Source organism: Dreissena polymorpha, chromosome 5, assembly GCF_020536995.1.
Source record: "Dreissena polymorpha isolate Duluth1 chromosome 5, UMN_Dpol_1.0, whole genome shotgun sequence".
Classification (NCBI taxonomy): domain Eukaryota; kingdom Metazoa; phylum Mollusca; class Bivalvia; order Myida; family Dreissenidae; genus Dreissena; species Dreissena polymorpha.
Genome location: NC_068359.1, coordinates 15086504 through 15100147, shown reverse-complemented (window position 1 = coordinate 15100147; position 13644 = coordinate 15086504).

Genomic DNA, 13644 nt, shown 5'->3' with positions numbered 1-13644 from the left:
ATATACGCGTGACGTTTAATCTTACCGTCCTAGTCCAGTGATGCCATGAGCCATACAATGCAAACTGGAAGTTAAAAGTGTGTGTTTTGTGCGATGTTTAATTGACTTTTTTTTCACGCCTTTTTAAAGAACATTTTACTCACAATCGTGGCTCAGTTTTTCATTATGTGTTTCTATAAATACTAATAAATCAAAGTCCAACAATTTTCAATCCAAAGAAGTAATATTTGTAAAGTTTGTACATAATAGTTCTGCAATATACATGGATTCATGTTCAGTACTCATATGTAAGTACACGATTGTTATAGCCTAGTATTCCAAGCTTAAAAGGTTAAATCATTAAAAATTAAATAATATTTTCAGGTCAGGCCAATCCGGAATTAACGTTTAACTATAAGTTGTTGAATGCAACGACACTGGAGATGTCATGCCTTGGTACAGGAAACTTAACGACTTTTCATAAAAAAAGAAATGGTCTTCATAGTTTTAGCAGCATGGTGAAAGTCCAAACCGCGAACAGAGAATGCAAAATCACGGACAAAATCACGGCAAATGTGATGGCCAATTGCTCTTGCATAGAAACTACTCAGATAGAATGCTGGATTTCTGATGCACTGAATGTTACAGAAGGTGACGCATGGCAATGTGCGACATTTATTAATAGCAAACGCATTTGGAGCAACGTAATTGTCGTTTCAAAACACCGTAAGTGCATAATTACAGTCCTTTTTTAGTCACTGGTGTTATGAGTTTTTAATTTTTGTTTTAAAATTTGTTGAATTGTTTGTTGATGATACATTTTTACATACATACATTTTAGTTTGCTATGATTTCCTGATGTTATTTGTTTTATAGTGTGTTTTTATTATTGCTCTGAAATCAAACTGTTTTCAAATAGACCAAACTACGTCACCTCTAATGGCAAGTCAGATTACCGGTGAAACGAATAACATTTATGTGAATGGTACACAGATTGTCAACGAATATACAGTAACGGTCTCATATGAAAATGACGCTGCAAAGGACGAAAACAAACAAACAGGTGAGTTGAAATTGAAATCCTAAATCTTAAATGTATACAAAATGAATCAAATACAAACGAGAAATGGCGCGGCAGAGGCACACGCGTATCCCCACGCCGCATAGATGTTATATTAAAAGGCAATTATGGATGGGCAAGGCCTTTGTTGCTGGGGCCCCGGGGTGAGTAATGTGGACATTGATGGTCGAGATAGACAGTGTTGTTATAAGAGATGTTCAGTATTAATTTGAAGTCGATTTGTGAATAAAATATTGGGTACGAAAAAAAAATTTGGGTGCGAAAAAAAATTAGGTAAGAACTAAAATTTGGGTACGAAAAAAAATTAGGTATGAAAAAAAATTGGATACGAACAAATTATGCCCCCCACCCCCCCCCCCAAAAAAAAATTGGGTACGAAAAAAAAGATTGGGTACGAAAAAATATTAAGGTACGAAAAAAAATTGGGAACAAAAAAATTTGGGTACGAAAAAAAAATTGGGTACTTTAAATTATACCCAAAAAAAATTGGGTATGAAAAAGTTTGGGTCCGAAAAAAAATTTGGATACAAAAAAATTTGGGTACGAACAAATTTGTGTACGAAATAATTATGCCAAAAAAAAATGGGTACAAAAAAATGTGGGTACGAAAATACAATTGGCTACAAAACAAAAATTGGGTACGAAACAAAATTTAGTACTACGAAAAAAAATATGTGTACGAAAAAAAATTTGGGTACGAAAAAAATGGGTACGAAAAAAGTTTGGGTAAGAAAAAAAAATTTGGGTACGAAAAAAAATTTTGGTACAAACATTTTGGTATGCACAAAATTTGGGTACGAAAAAAAAACTGGGTACGAAAAATAATTTGGGTACGAACAAAAATTTGGGTACGAAAAAAAATTGGGTACGTCAAAAAAATGGATGCGAAATAATTTGGGTACGAAATAAAAAATTGGGAGTACGGGGAAGTAGTACCCGTGGACCTCTCGATAAATTTGAAAGAGGACGGGAACCAAGCTGCCTTTACCTTAATCAATGGCAGTGGGGTGTATAATGTTGACATGGATGGTTAAGATAGACCGTGTTGTCATAAGAGATGTTCAGTATTAATTTGAAGTCAATTGGTGAATAAATGATTAACGTTATTTTAAGTCTATGTGGGCGGGGAGCCCCAGTGTTGGTAATGGGGCCATGCATAGTTGAGATTGACCGTATTGTCATAAGAGATGTGTAAGTTTCAAGGTTCTAGTGCTAATAGTGTAGGAGGAGATAGTGGCCAAGACGGACTGACAGACGGCGGAGATAACGCAATATCCCCGCGCTTTTAATGAAACGCGCACATGCACGCATACATTTTATATTCAAGTTTTATGGAAGGCACGTTACACCCTTACTGTTACCATATTCTATTTTGGATCGTTTGAGAAACGTTATCCATTGTTCTTGGGTTTATTACATGCGGTAAGTGCTACATTTGAAATATCAAAATATTTGTTGCCTTAAGAGAGCATGGGACAATAAGACGGTGTTAAGATGCCCATATTATTTCTCTAAACCAGTATCAAAAATAAGCTGTGGCAAGGTGTGTTGGTGGAGATTGCGGCTTTCATTTCTTAGAACTACAACTCGATCTGTTCTAATGTTATGGTCATTTGATTAAAAGTATCTCTGGCATGAAGTTACGTCAGGAAAATATATCTGACCATGATCAACATGTCGCGGTTAAATAATATGCTAGACCTTTTGATCACATTCGGTCACTCTTCATATAAAATGGTATTTTGACAAGTATGTTTATTATGCAGACACTTGAATTAGGTTAAAAGTTTTGTATATGAGTTAAATATTTCTTTTTAAATATTCCTGCGTACTGAGAAGTGGCTCTGCTGCGGGCTTATATGATAACATGTGTTCGTTTTTTATCATTTGTGGACGAAACTTTCGAAAAATCGTGTTTATTATTTAGTTAGTTTTTGTCACATCATATTATAATTATCTTAAAAATCAAAGATACAATAATGAATAGTTTATAATCATAAGAACAAATAAACTATAGAAATTATTTGATTAGTACTACATAAGTAATACCACAAATATACAGCCAAAAATTATTACCGTTGTTGTTGGTGTGTCGGTTGTTGTGATCTTGTTTTTGTTGACATGTATTATGTGTATTGTAAGGAGAGATTCCACTTGGGTTCAGACACTTTCAATCGTCAGAAAGGAACCTCTAAGCACATGCATTCATTAAACAATTAGGAAGTCTTACAAGGCATTGACTCCACATGAAACTTCCTGACGAGAAAACTTAAACACTTAAACAATAACCAGTATAAATCAAAACATTTGGGAAGACAGTACAAAGCTGGGTACAGGATCACGTGACTTTGTGGGGTCAACAATTAAAAGTTAATGGATGTAAACACACCGGTAAGTGATGCATTTTGTTTTTCAAATAACTTTTTAAAACAATATTTCTTTAGAATTTCAACTTGTGCATAAAAGACAGTTGTTTATGATGCTCATGACAATGTGAAATAAATCAGAATTACTTTATTTAATAAGCCTGTGTTCTCAAGTTCACGGTTATGCAGCACGCAACACGAAATTTGGGCACCGATTTCAGACGTATTCAAGGATTTATTTTTAAATCATAAGATATCGGCATAAACTGAAAGACAAACTGTCTTTTACGTACTTAAGATTTTGCAAGTGTATTTTAATAACTTGAGATATTTGCAAAAAAAGTTCTTAACGGCGTGTTTACACTGCCCAGCCCGTTTGTAAACCTCTGTGAACACCACTTTGATCCTGCACCCTGAAACGCAACATGCTGAATGATTTCTCAGATAAAATGCTCACGATTTTATGACAAAACATAAATTTTTGTGATATTGTATAACACGATACATGAATACCGTCAGTTCCGACCAAACACATATTCGTATAAATATGAATAGCATAGTAGATTAGTGTATGATCTTTGTGCATAACAGTTTTTCCTGGATACTATGTGTTCTTCAAAAAACGATATTGCCCTTGTTATTAGTGTCAGTTTAATTACATTATATAGTATTCTGTAAAAGCATTTTGTCATTCAAAACTACGTTATAAAGTAATAACATATATGATTACAACATCAAATGCAAATTTTTAGATATATATTCATGCCTAAAAGTATACTTTGTAAAACAGTCATTCAGTGGTGTCGTCTTTCAGATCTGCCTCAAAATTCTACAACAATCGTCCAGCTTCACTACATCGTATTAGCCGGAGCAGGCGCGGTGGTTCTTATAGTGATAATTGTGGCCGGTGTAAGTGTGTACCGAATTTACACACGAATGAATACAATAGGTAGAGAGCATTCACTTTTGTTCCACTGACATGTTCTTATGTATTTACAATGCTTGTATATTTTTCAAAGAATCACAAAGCTAAATTAGTTTTGATGTATATTAGTATTTTGACATAAACAATCCCATAGTAAATTTATGTTACAATTGTCATTTTTACCGTATTTTCAATAATATACATGAACAATATTGAACATATACTTATAGAAAACGGCGTTTTACCAATGACTAACCTTTTGACAGCAACAACAACTGCGCCGCCAATACTTGTTATTGATCAGAATGTTATTTATCATGAGATTGACCCACTGATGATTGAGTCCCATAGGACAGACGGAGACGGTAAGAAAATGAGACTACTCAACAGCCGAGCATTTCGCATTTAGAAACACTTACGTGCTTGCATTTAACACGTTTCTCACATTATTCAACTCAAACATTGGTGTATTTGTTTTCTAGACAGTACCAGTAATGCTTCACAGCCCCCGTTCAGGTAAGTATTAAGGATGAGTTTGTTCTTAAGCGGTTTTCATGACATTCTTTCCAAAAACAAAAAACAACAATTTATATAGCATGGCGCAGATAGAATGACTGTGTGCGTTCGATTGGAAGATATGTCGACTCATAATTAGTATATTTTAATACGTATTCCATGGATGCAACAATGTATCGTGTCTTATATCTGATCGTTTGGAAAATGTGTAAATCTAGTGTGTAAACTAGTTATATATGATACACATGTTTAACATGGAACAACGTAGCTTCTTAACATGAAAAATCGTATAAATTACTTGAACACTAAGCATTTAGTGGCACATAACCATGCACATATGCTATTTTAATCCAATTTAAAATGATTATTTCTGCCATTTGACTGTTGCACATTGCAAAGAACACAATATTTTCGAACGAGTTCAGCGATACTTTGTTGGTTTTGTTTACAGTGCCGGAGAAAGACAATACGAAGGATTAGATCGTTCGCGACATGCGGATGAGTCCCAGTACCTTACAGTTGTCGCTGATTGATATGACCAGGTGTGCTATTTTACAAAATGTATGTCTTTAATTAAACACTTTTTTTACTGACACTCAGTCATATTACAAATATGCCCTTAACACGTGAAACACAACGTATGCCACGGTGAAGCCAAGTCTTTGAATAAGTGTCACATAAACATGATTTGGCAAACACGGTTTGTAATATTATGTGAACCTCCACGATATCACCGGGAGAGAAACTTTTTGCATCGGCAAAAGATCATTTAAGTGAAGTATACATTTATAACGCGGCGTAATACATACGACAACAACGTTCTACGATATTTTGATTTCGTAATTGTAATATCTGTATTGAACTGATGGTCATTTCGTGTATTTTATCAGCATAGTTAAAGCACTTCTGGTTGGTCGGTGTGTTAAGATGTGTGCTTGTTATGTCATGTGCTTTGGTAATGGATAGTGATTGAGTTCATGTGTTGGTATTTCATTCAGCCAATTTTAAATGTTCTGATTTGAAACACTGAGATTGAATGGTATGAAAGAAAGGTATATATTTTGAAAATTTATCACATACCTTAAGTTAACAGTTTTTGTTTTCTTTTCCTTTTTTTAGTTTGACCTCAATTGTTACCGAATAGTGTTTGCGTAGCTTTGCGCCAGTGACTTCACTTATCTATTGCACAACATAAGGAACGCTGATTCTGGAGGGTGTGGTGATCAGCTCGCACATCCAGCTCACAGTGCGCAATACCCTGCGATTTTGGTAGTAATTCTATAATAAGAATCAGAAATTGTTTCCAAGGCTATCCAAAACGGCTGGTTAGCCTCCTTATAACACATGACTCCACCATGACTCCACGGGAAAAAATCTACTCTGCTTACTCGATAAGGCCACCGATCTCTAAAATGTAAGTCCAATGTTCTTAAAGCCACACAAATTATTTGGCATAGAAAATTTAAGTATAAATAAGAAACATATTTTATCTATGCCAATTAGAATTTATCGTGTGGTTACTAGGTAGAAATCCGTCTTTTTTGCGCTTTAAAACTTAAAACTAATCGCGTTTGTCGAAATAGACGTATACGTCTAGAAATACTACTTTCGGTTTTAAAAGCGTTACCGTTTGAAAAATAATAAATAACTTGCTAACTATGCTATAGATTTAATGTTATCTATGCCAATTAGAATATATCTGGTGGTTACAAGGTAGAAATCCGTCTTTTTTGCGCTTTCAAACTTAAAAATAATCGCGTATGTCGAAATGGACGTATACGTATAGAAATCCTACTTTCGGTTTTAAAATTTAAAAAATATAATAAATTACTTGTTTACTAGGCTATAGATTTAATGAAAATTTTGCACACTTTCAAATTGCATCTAAATGTATTGATTAACATGTATTTCATTTCAAGTATGTGGCTTTAATAAGTGATAATATTGCATGAAAGTCTAAATGTCGTCACATATACCAAGAAAAATGATTTTACAAACGAGACGTTAAACTGATACATAGGCTACAGATGTGAGTAATGTGATTGATTGTATCGTTCATACGCTCTGTAATAAAATAAATATTGCAAAGACTATAACCAATTTTATGAGATAACTGAAGGAAACACGTATCATTAACTGCGGTCACATAAAGCAGTAATGTCAGGTTTGCACTTTGCACCCTTTCATTGTATGGCAAATATGATTGTGTATTACCAACTTGGTCAAGGAGTTGTCTTGTGCGGTTAATTCTTTTTGTTACAAAATCCTTTAGTTTCAAATATGAATTGGTGATTGACTTTGTTACAAAATTTAATGACTTCAATGCTTAGCAGTCAAAATGTCTATCTTTCCAAATAAGGATAGTGTAAAGTTTACCGAACAATACACATGAGTGTTTTGTTTGCTTGAAATGTAAACGACGCAACTTGAATTAAGTTTACTTCGAACATCTTTCATTGGAGGTACAATGCGGCTGGGTTCTAGTTCGCAGCGTAATTTAGCTCCGTGTAATCGGTATCCTACAATAAATAAGTGCAACTCCGGGAAGTGTTTATGTTGCAAGTATTTAAATATGTCCTCTTTTATTCTTTCATCGGTTGATAACCGCAAATTTTCAGTTAATATTAAATCCGATGTCTCATGAAATTCTATGCATGTGGTTTATGTTATTACTTGAAATGTACCCTGTTGTGGTGCGCAATACATTGGGCAGACGGGTAGATCACTTAAAACACGTTTTAGGGAACATTTTTTTTTAATTAAAAATAACAATAAATTTTATAACTTCATTTACCAGCACTTTAATAAAACAGGTCATAGCGTAACAAATATTTCAATTCAACCTGTGGAGCAACTTATTTTTAATAATAGTACTTCAAGTCAGTGCCAATTAAAAGCAAGGTGCATGTCAGAATTTGAATGGATTAAACGTTTGCAATCAGCTTACCCACTTGGATTAAATGATAATATTCTAAATGTTGGAACAATTTCTAAAAATAAATCGATTAATTCATTTTCTCTGTTTAGTAAACGTCTAAGAAATAAACGTTCACATGGCATTAGGAAAAATGGTAACTTAAGGCGTAAATTTAAACGTCTGCTTTCTTTAAATGATTGCTACACAGTATTACAAAATGGGGGTAAACATAAATTACTAAGTGCACTTTGCACTCCTTCTGTTTCTTCGTTGGCGCATATTGATAAGGAATGTAAACTTATTTTACTTCAATCTGACCCTCTATATGAATGTGCTTGTATTATTGAATCTTTCACTGACTACTATCTTAAACCTTTTATTGAAAATGTACTTAACAAAACTAGAAATCGTATCAAAATTGAGTTTTGTAACAAAGGTCTTGATTTAATTGACCTTCCTAAAATATTCAATGATAAAAATGTACGTCGGTTGATTCCCCCTTATTTCCGCAATACTGAATCACCACTTATTTGCTACAAATATAGTAAACCTGTAAGAAGTATCGTTTTTAATTATAATTCTATTTCCACAGATATAAATGTAATAAGAAATTGTCCTACATTATGTGACTGTACTAGTTCTAAATATATTTATGGTCCAGTTGGACATGTTATTACTGGGGACCTTAATTTCATTCAAATAAAAACCTTAGAAATTTGCTACGCAGAGGCCCTAAGTACAGACTGCCTATTCCTGTTGATTTTGATGACTGCATTAAGAATATCGTAACATCCTTACATGATTATTGCACTAAATGGTGCAGGAAGGAAAATGCTGAAATTACTGCACTCAATGATCGGAAAACAAAAATATTTAGTATGGCCATGAATAAAATATGTTTTTATGATACACATCCTTTGGCCCTACCACATTCACCTAAATTTAATAAACAAAATCTCTGTTAATTGCTTGAAGACTTAAAATCTAAATTCGTCTTAGTTCCTGCTGATAAGGCTGCTAATAATGTTATCATAATATGACGAGTGTTTTATGTTCAAACTATTTCACAAGAACTTTGACAAACTACATCATATTTTGAGTACAATAAGCAACCTAAGGAAATTATTACCGACCATATTGCCCAATGCATAAAGTTAAATGTAATAGTCAATATTACTGACAAGAAATTGCCATCACTTTACTGGATACCTAAATTACATAAGACGCCATATAAAAGTCGTTTAATCGCTAATTCAGTGTCTTGTACCACCAAACAATTATCAGTGTATCTTACATCTGCATTGAGTGCTATTAGATATCATATAGCTAAATTTTGTAATAAAGTTTATGAAAATAGTAAAATTAACCTATTTTGGTCAATAAAAAACACCTTAGAAGTTATTGATAAAATTGAAAATAAAAAATATAAGGTGTCACAGGTAAGTACTTATGATTTTTCTACACTATATACAACGCTTCCTCACGCTTTAATAAAATCCAAACTTGTTTCTTTGATTGAAAAAACTTTTGCTAGAGAGAAGTGTTTGTATCTTGCTTTAAACACTAAAACAGCTTTTTTTACTAATCAGATATAAGATAATTACATCATTTGGACTGGTCTTGACTTTTGTGCAGCACTTACTTTTCTTTTGGATACTTTGTTTGTTGAATTTAATGGTAAAATATTTAAACAAAGTATTGGCGTTCCTATGGGTACTAATTGTGCGCCACTTATAGCTGAACTTTTTTTTATATTGTTATGAAAGCGAATTTATGTTAGAATTATCTAAAACGAAGCAAGTAGATTTGATTAATTGTTTTAACCTTACTAGTAGGTACATTGATGACATACTTAATTTAGATAATCCATTATTTGAACAATATATTCATAAAATCTACTCAAAAGAACTATTCTTAAATAGATCGTGTATATCCAATACAGATGCTGCGGATTTAGACTTACATTTAACTATTAATAATAATTTGATCAAAACTAGTTTATACGACAAACGGGACGATTTTAACTTTGAAATTGTGAATTTTCCGTTTCTAGATGGCAACATCCCTAAAGGACCTTCCTATGGTATTTACATTTCGCAGTTGGTACGTTATGCAAGAGCATGTTCGTGTATTAAAGATTTTAATGATCGTAATCTAATATTAACTAAAAAATTGCTAAAACAAGGCTTTTTTTATCATAACCTAAGAAATAAATTTGCTAGATTTTACTCTAAGTATGGTGATTTAATTTCAAAATATAATGTTTCTTTAAAATGGCATTTAAATAATGGAATCTCCCATCCATCATTTTACGGAGATGTTTTGAAGCGTGTCCGCAAATTAAAATATGTTAAACCAAATGTTCATATTAAACTTTTCAATTTAATTAACTTGTTTTTATCAAAAGGATACGATGCTTATGTACTTAAAAACACGTGTTTGATGGTTTTCGATTCACTATATCTTTCTTCCCTTAAAATTTGGAATCATTAGTGATATTATAGGCATTTTTCACTGTTGAATAAATTTGTGTCATTGTGTCGTATCAACAAATCTGCATGAATACTACATTATAGGCATTTTCACTGTTGAATAAAATTGTGTCATTGTGTCGTATGAACAAATCTGCATGTAAACTACATTTGGACTCAAATCGTACATCAAATCATTTCTGTCTTCAGTTGTCAAAACACCTATATACTGTTTGATTCTAATAATGTCGCTTTAATGGAATTACCATTTTTATTCATTTGCTTCTTAATATTAAATCACCTAAACTTGTTTTATTAGTAGCGCAGCTCCATTAATATTTTTATTTAGTACTGCCCCTGGAATTTGTTCACGTCATTATGTCATTATGGATTTTTGTGACGTCATACGACCGACTTTCCCAGTTGTTATCTACATGCATAGGTCATTGGGTTTATAACGTTCCATTTTATTTATATTTTCTCTCTGATAGGCGTTTCTTGTTTGATTTAATTATTTTTATTTTTTTTAGCAGTCACATAAACAACCAAGCTATGTAATATGGAATTTTTACACCCATTATTGCTGCTTCTTCCTGTATTCGCGCGATGATTACCTGAGATATTAACTCTATGATTCTATATTCTCAAATCTTTTCTATAAAGAAGGAATGTAGTTGACAATTGTTAATAGTTTTATTTGATCGTTCGTCAAAAAGTTGTAATTCTGTTACTCTTGTATCTTCAATGCAATTGAGTAATTAAATAGTAATTAAATTGAATGCGTTTTAATTCCCTTGTATTATTGTTTAATTTGAGTTACAATGCTATGACGTTAAATTTTGTTTACACTTAAATGTATTATGAATATTGCTGGGCCAAGTGTGAGGTTGAGCGCTCTATAACCAGGTTAAACCCCCAATGCTCTGCATTGACCGTTCCAAGGCGGTGATCCCAGCTTTATTCATATTTTGTGTTTATGTTGGTTTGTATTGTGCTGTATTGTGCTGTTTTGTACTGTTTGGGCAATTGGTCACTTGCCTTTAATAAAGGACCAACTAATTGTTTTTAATGAAAATTCAATACTGCTCCAGCAGCTGGAGTTTCACTTCTTTATATTGAGATGAAACAAAACAGATGAATAACTGGAAAATTAAGTCCTATCTTGTCTATTTCATACATATACATGTCATTGTACTATGCATGTATCACAGAACAAACACATGCATTTGTGATTAAATATAGAATGCATTCTACTTATTTCGCGCTAAAAATGCATTACTAGCAAATAATGATAATGAAATGTTTACTGTCCGTTTTGTTAGAAGTAAGAACCAAATACACATTTAAACACTTCAAAATAAAACAAGTATGCATACACTTTTCAGACTTTTAAATAGTAATAATAACGGGACCCTTAGCAAGTTAGCAATATACTATTTTACAAGGTAAAAAAAATAAATAAATGTATTTGTCTTCAACTCTCCGTTTATTATTGTCATAAATGTACCGTATATTACAAAATGAATGTACATTGTTTTTGTTCTCTGCTAACGTTGATTTTTGTCATGAAATGAATGTACTTTCATTTTCCTGTATCCACTAATCAAAATTAACGAATATTTCGTTCAATATTTCAAAAAATAAAGTTAACACATACAAACACAATGTTCCTCATAGTAATATCCAAAATGTAAACGCTAGATGTGGTCTGGTAACATAGATTTAACAAAATACAAAATGTTATTTTTTGTGGGACAGTATATTCAATACATGTTCATGTACCGTGTAAGTGTTCGTGTGTCATATGGATATAATTGCTGGAAATTAAAATAGAATACAAATTGCCACATAAAATAAAGACTAGCATTTAGTATCTCGTTAAATCTATATTATATATAGATATAGTATATATATATAGAACACTAATTTGTTATGGGTTAACCTTATTTTAAGAACTATTTTGCGAAATATTCGTTGATTTTGAGTATTTATGTTACTTTAAGCGAATACCTTATTTGTTATGGTCTGTTCTTTATGCTTAGTTCAAACCATTAAATAAGCATTATGTAAAGAATATTCTTATTACGTTACTGAGACTGCACAGCATGTGCTATAAGGGCGCATTCAATAAGTCATAGGAATAATAAAAGAATCCAACAAGTCTTATGAACAGAATGAAATTTAATATTAAATATCAGAACATGGGTATGAAATATGGCTGGGATATAAAATCAGCCAGTGTAAAACAAAGCATTGTATTAAGAAACGTACATGCTGAGTTTTCAATATAAGTTACCAAATCTATCACTTAAGACATGCTATCTGAAAAAAGGTGTAATATTATATTAGTTATCTGTCGTGTGAGCACTGACGTACATGTTATTCGGAATAAAAAATTATATAGTTCTTAAGACTGTTTTAAAGAAATTTTGGCAAAACTATCAAACAATTATGAATGTAAAAGAACGTGCATTAGATACTTAACATTGTTTGAAATGATAACGTTAAATAAGGTCAATGAGTGCCGATTCATATGTCTTTGATGAAAAGCCACCTTATGTTTATATATGGACGCTAATGAGAATATATTTGTATTGTTAAATACGTGTAATATATATGTGTGTGTATAATTTTAACATTTTTATTGTGCAACTAAATCAGAATGATCCCTCTATAAGGTAGCATTAACCACGTTATAACTCACAAGAATTATGGGATTGTATGTGTTCCAATAACAGTACTTCAATTACCGTTGCATGTATAAGCTGCGAAAGCAAAATAAGACAATGCTCTTTTATAAAACAAGTCGCAAACGAAATTTTAAGGTTTAAACGAAAGGTTTACACATACATTTTACTATTACAATCATTACAATCTCTACAATTCGTACAGATATATTTAACATAATAGCTCACCAATCTCCACTACATGAATGTGTTTGGTACTTTTTTTGTAATAAAGTTGTACATGCGTAGACTACCGCTTGCGCTACGACCAATATCAACAATGTTCTGCCCCAGTTGAATCAGACGGACATAAAACTTTTTAACACGAAAAGGTTCTTCATTTATTATAAATAACCGATTGCGAATATGAAAAGGCAGGACACAATTATACGACACACATATACTCAAACAACTAATAAAACATGAATAAGTAATCTGCCACACGCCCGTGTATTTAACTATAGCACTGTACCCACGAAAATGTTCATGTTCACATTGATTAAACATTGCAGGTCGGTCGAAAACAAAAACTAGTCTACAATTATTAATTTGTTGGTTGTAGAACGATTAATTTGTTATTTGTTATTGTAAGATATTTTTTATCAATAACGTACTGGGCTTAAAGTGTTTAATAATGCTTGATCTTCACGGATATTGATTCGA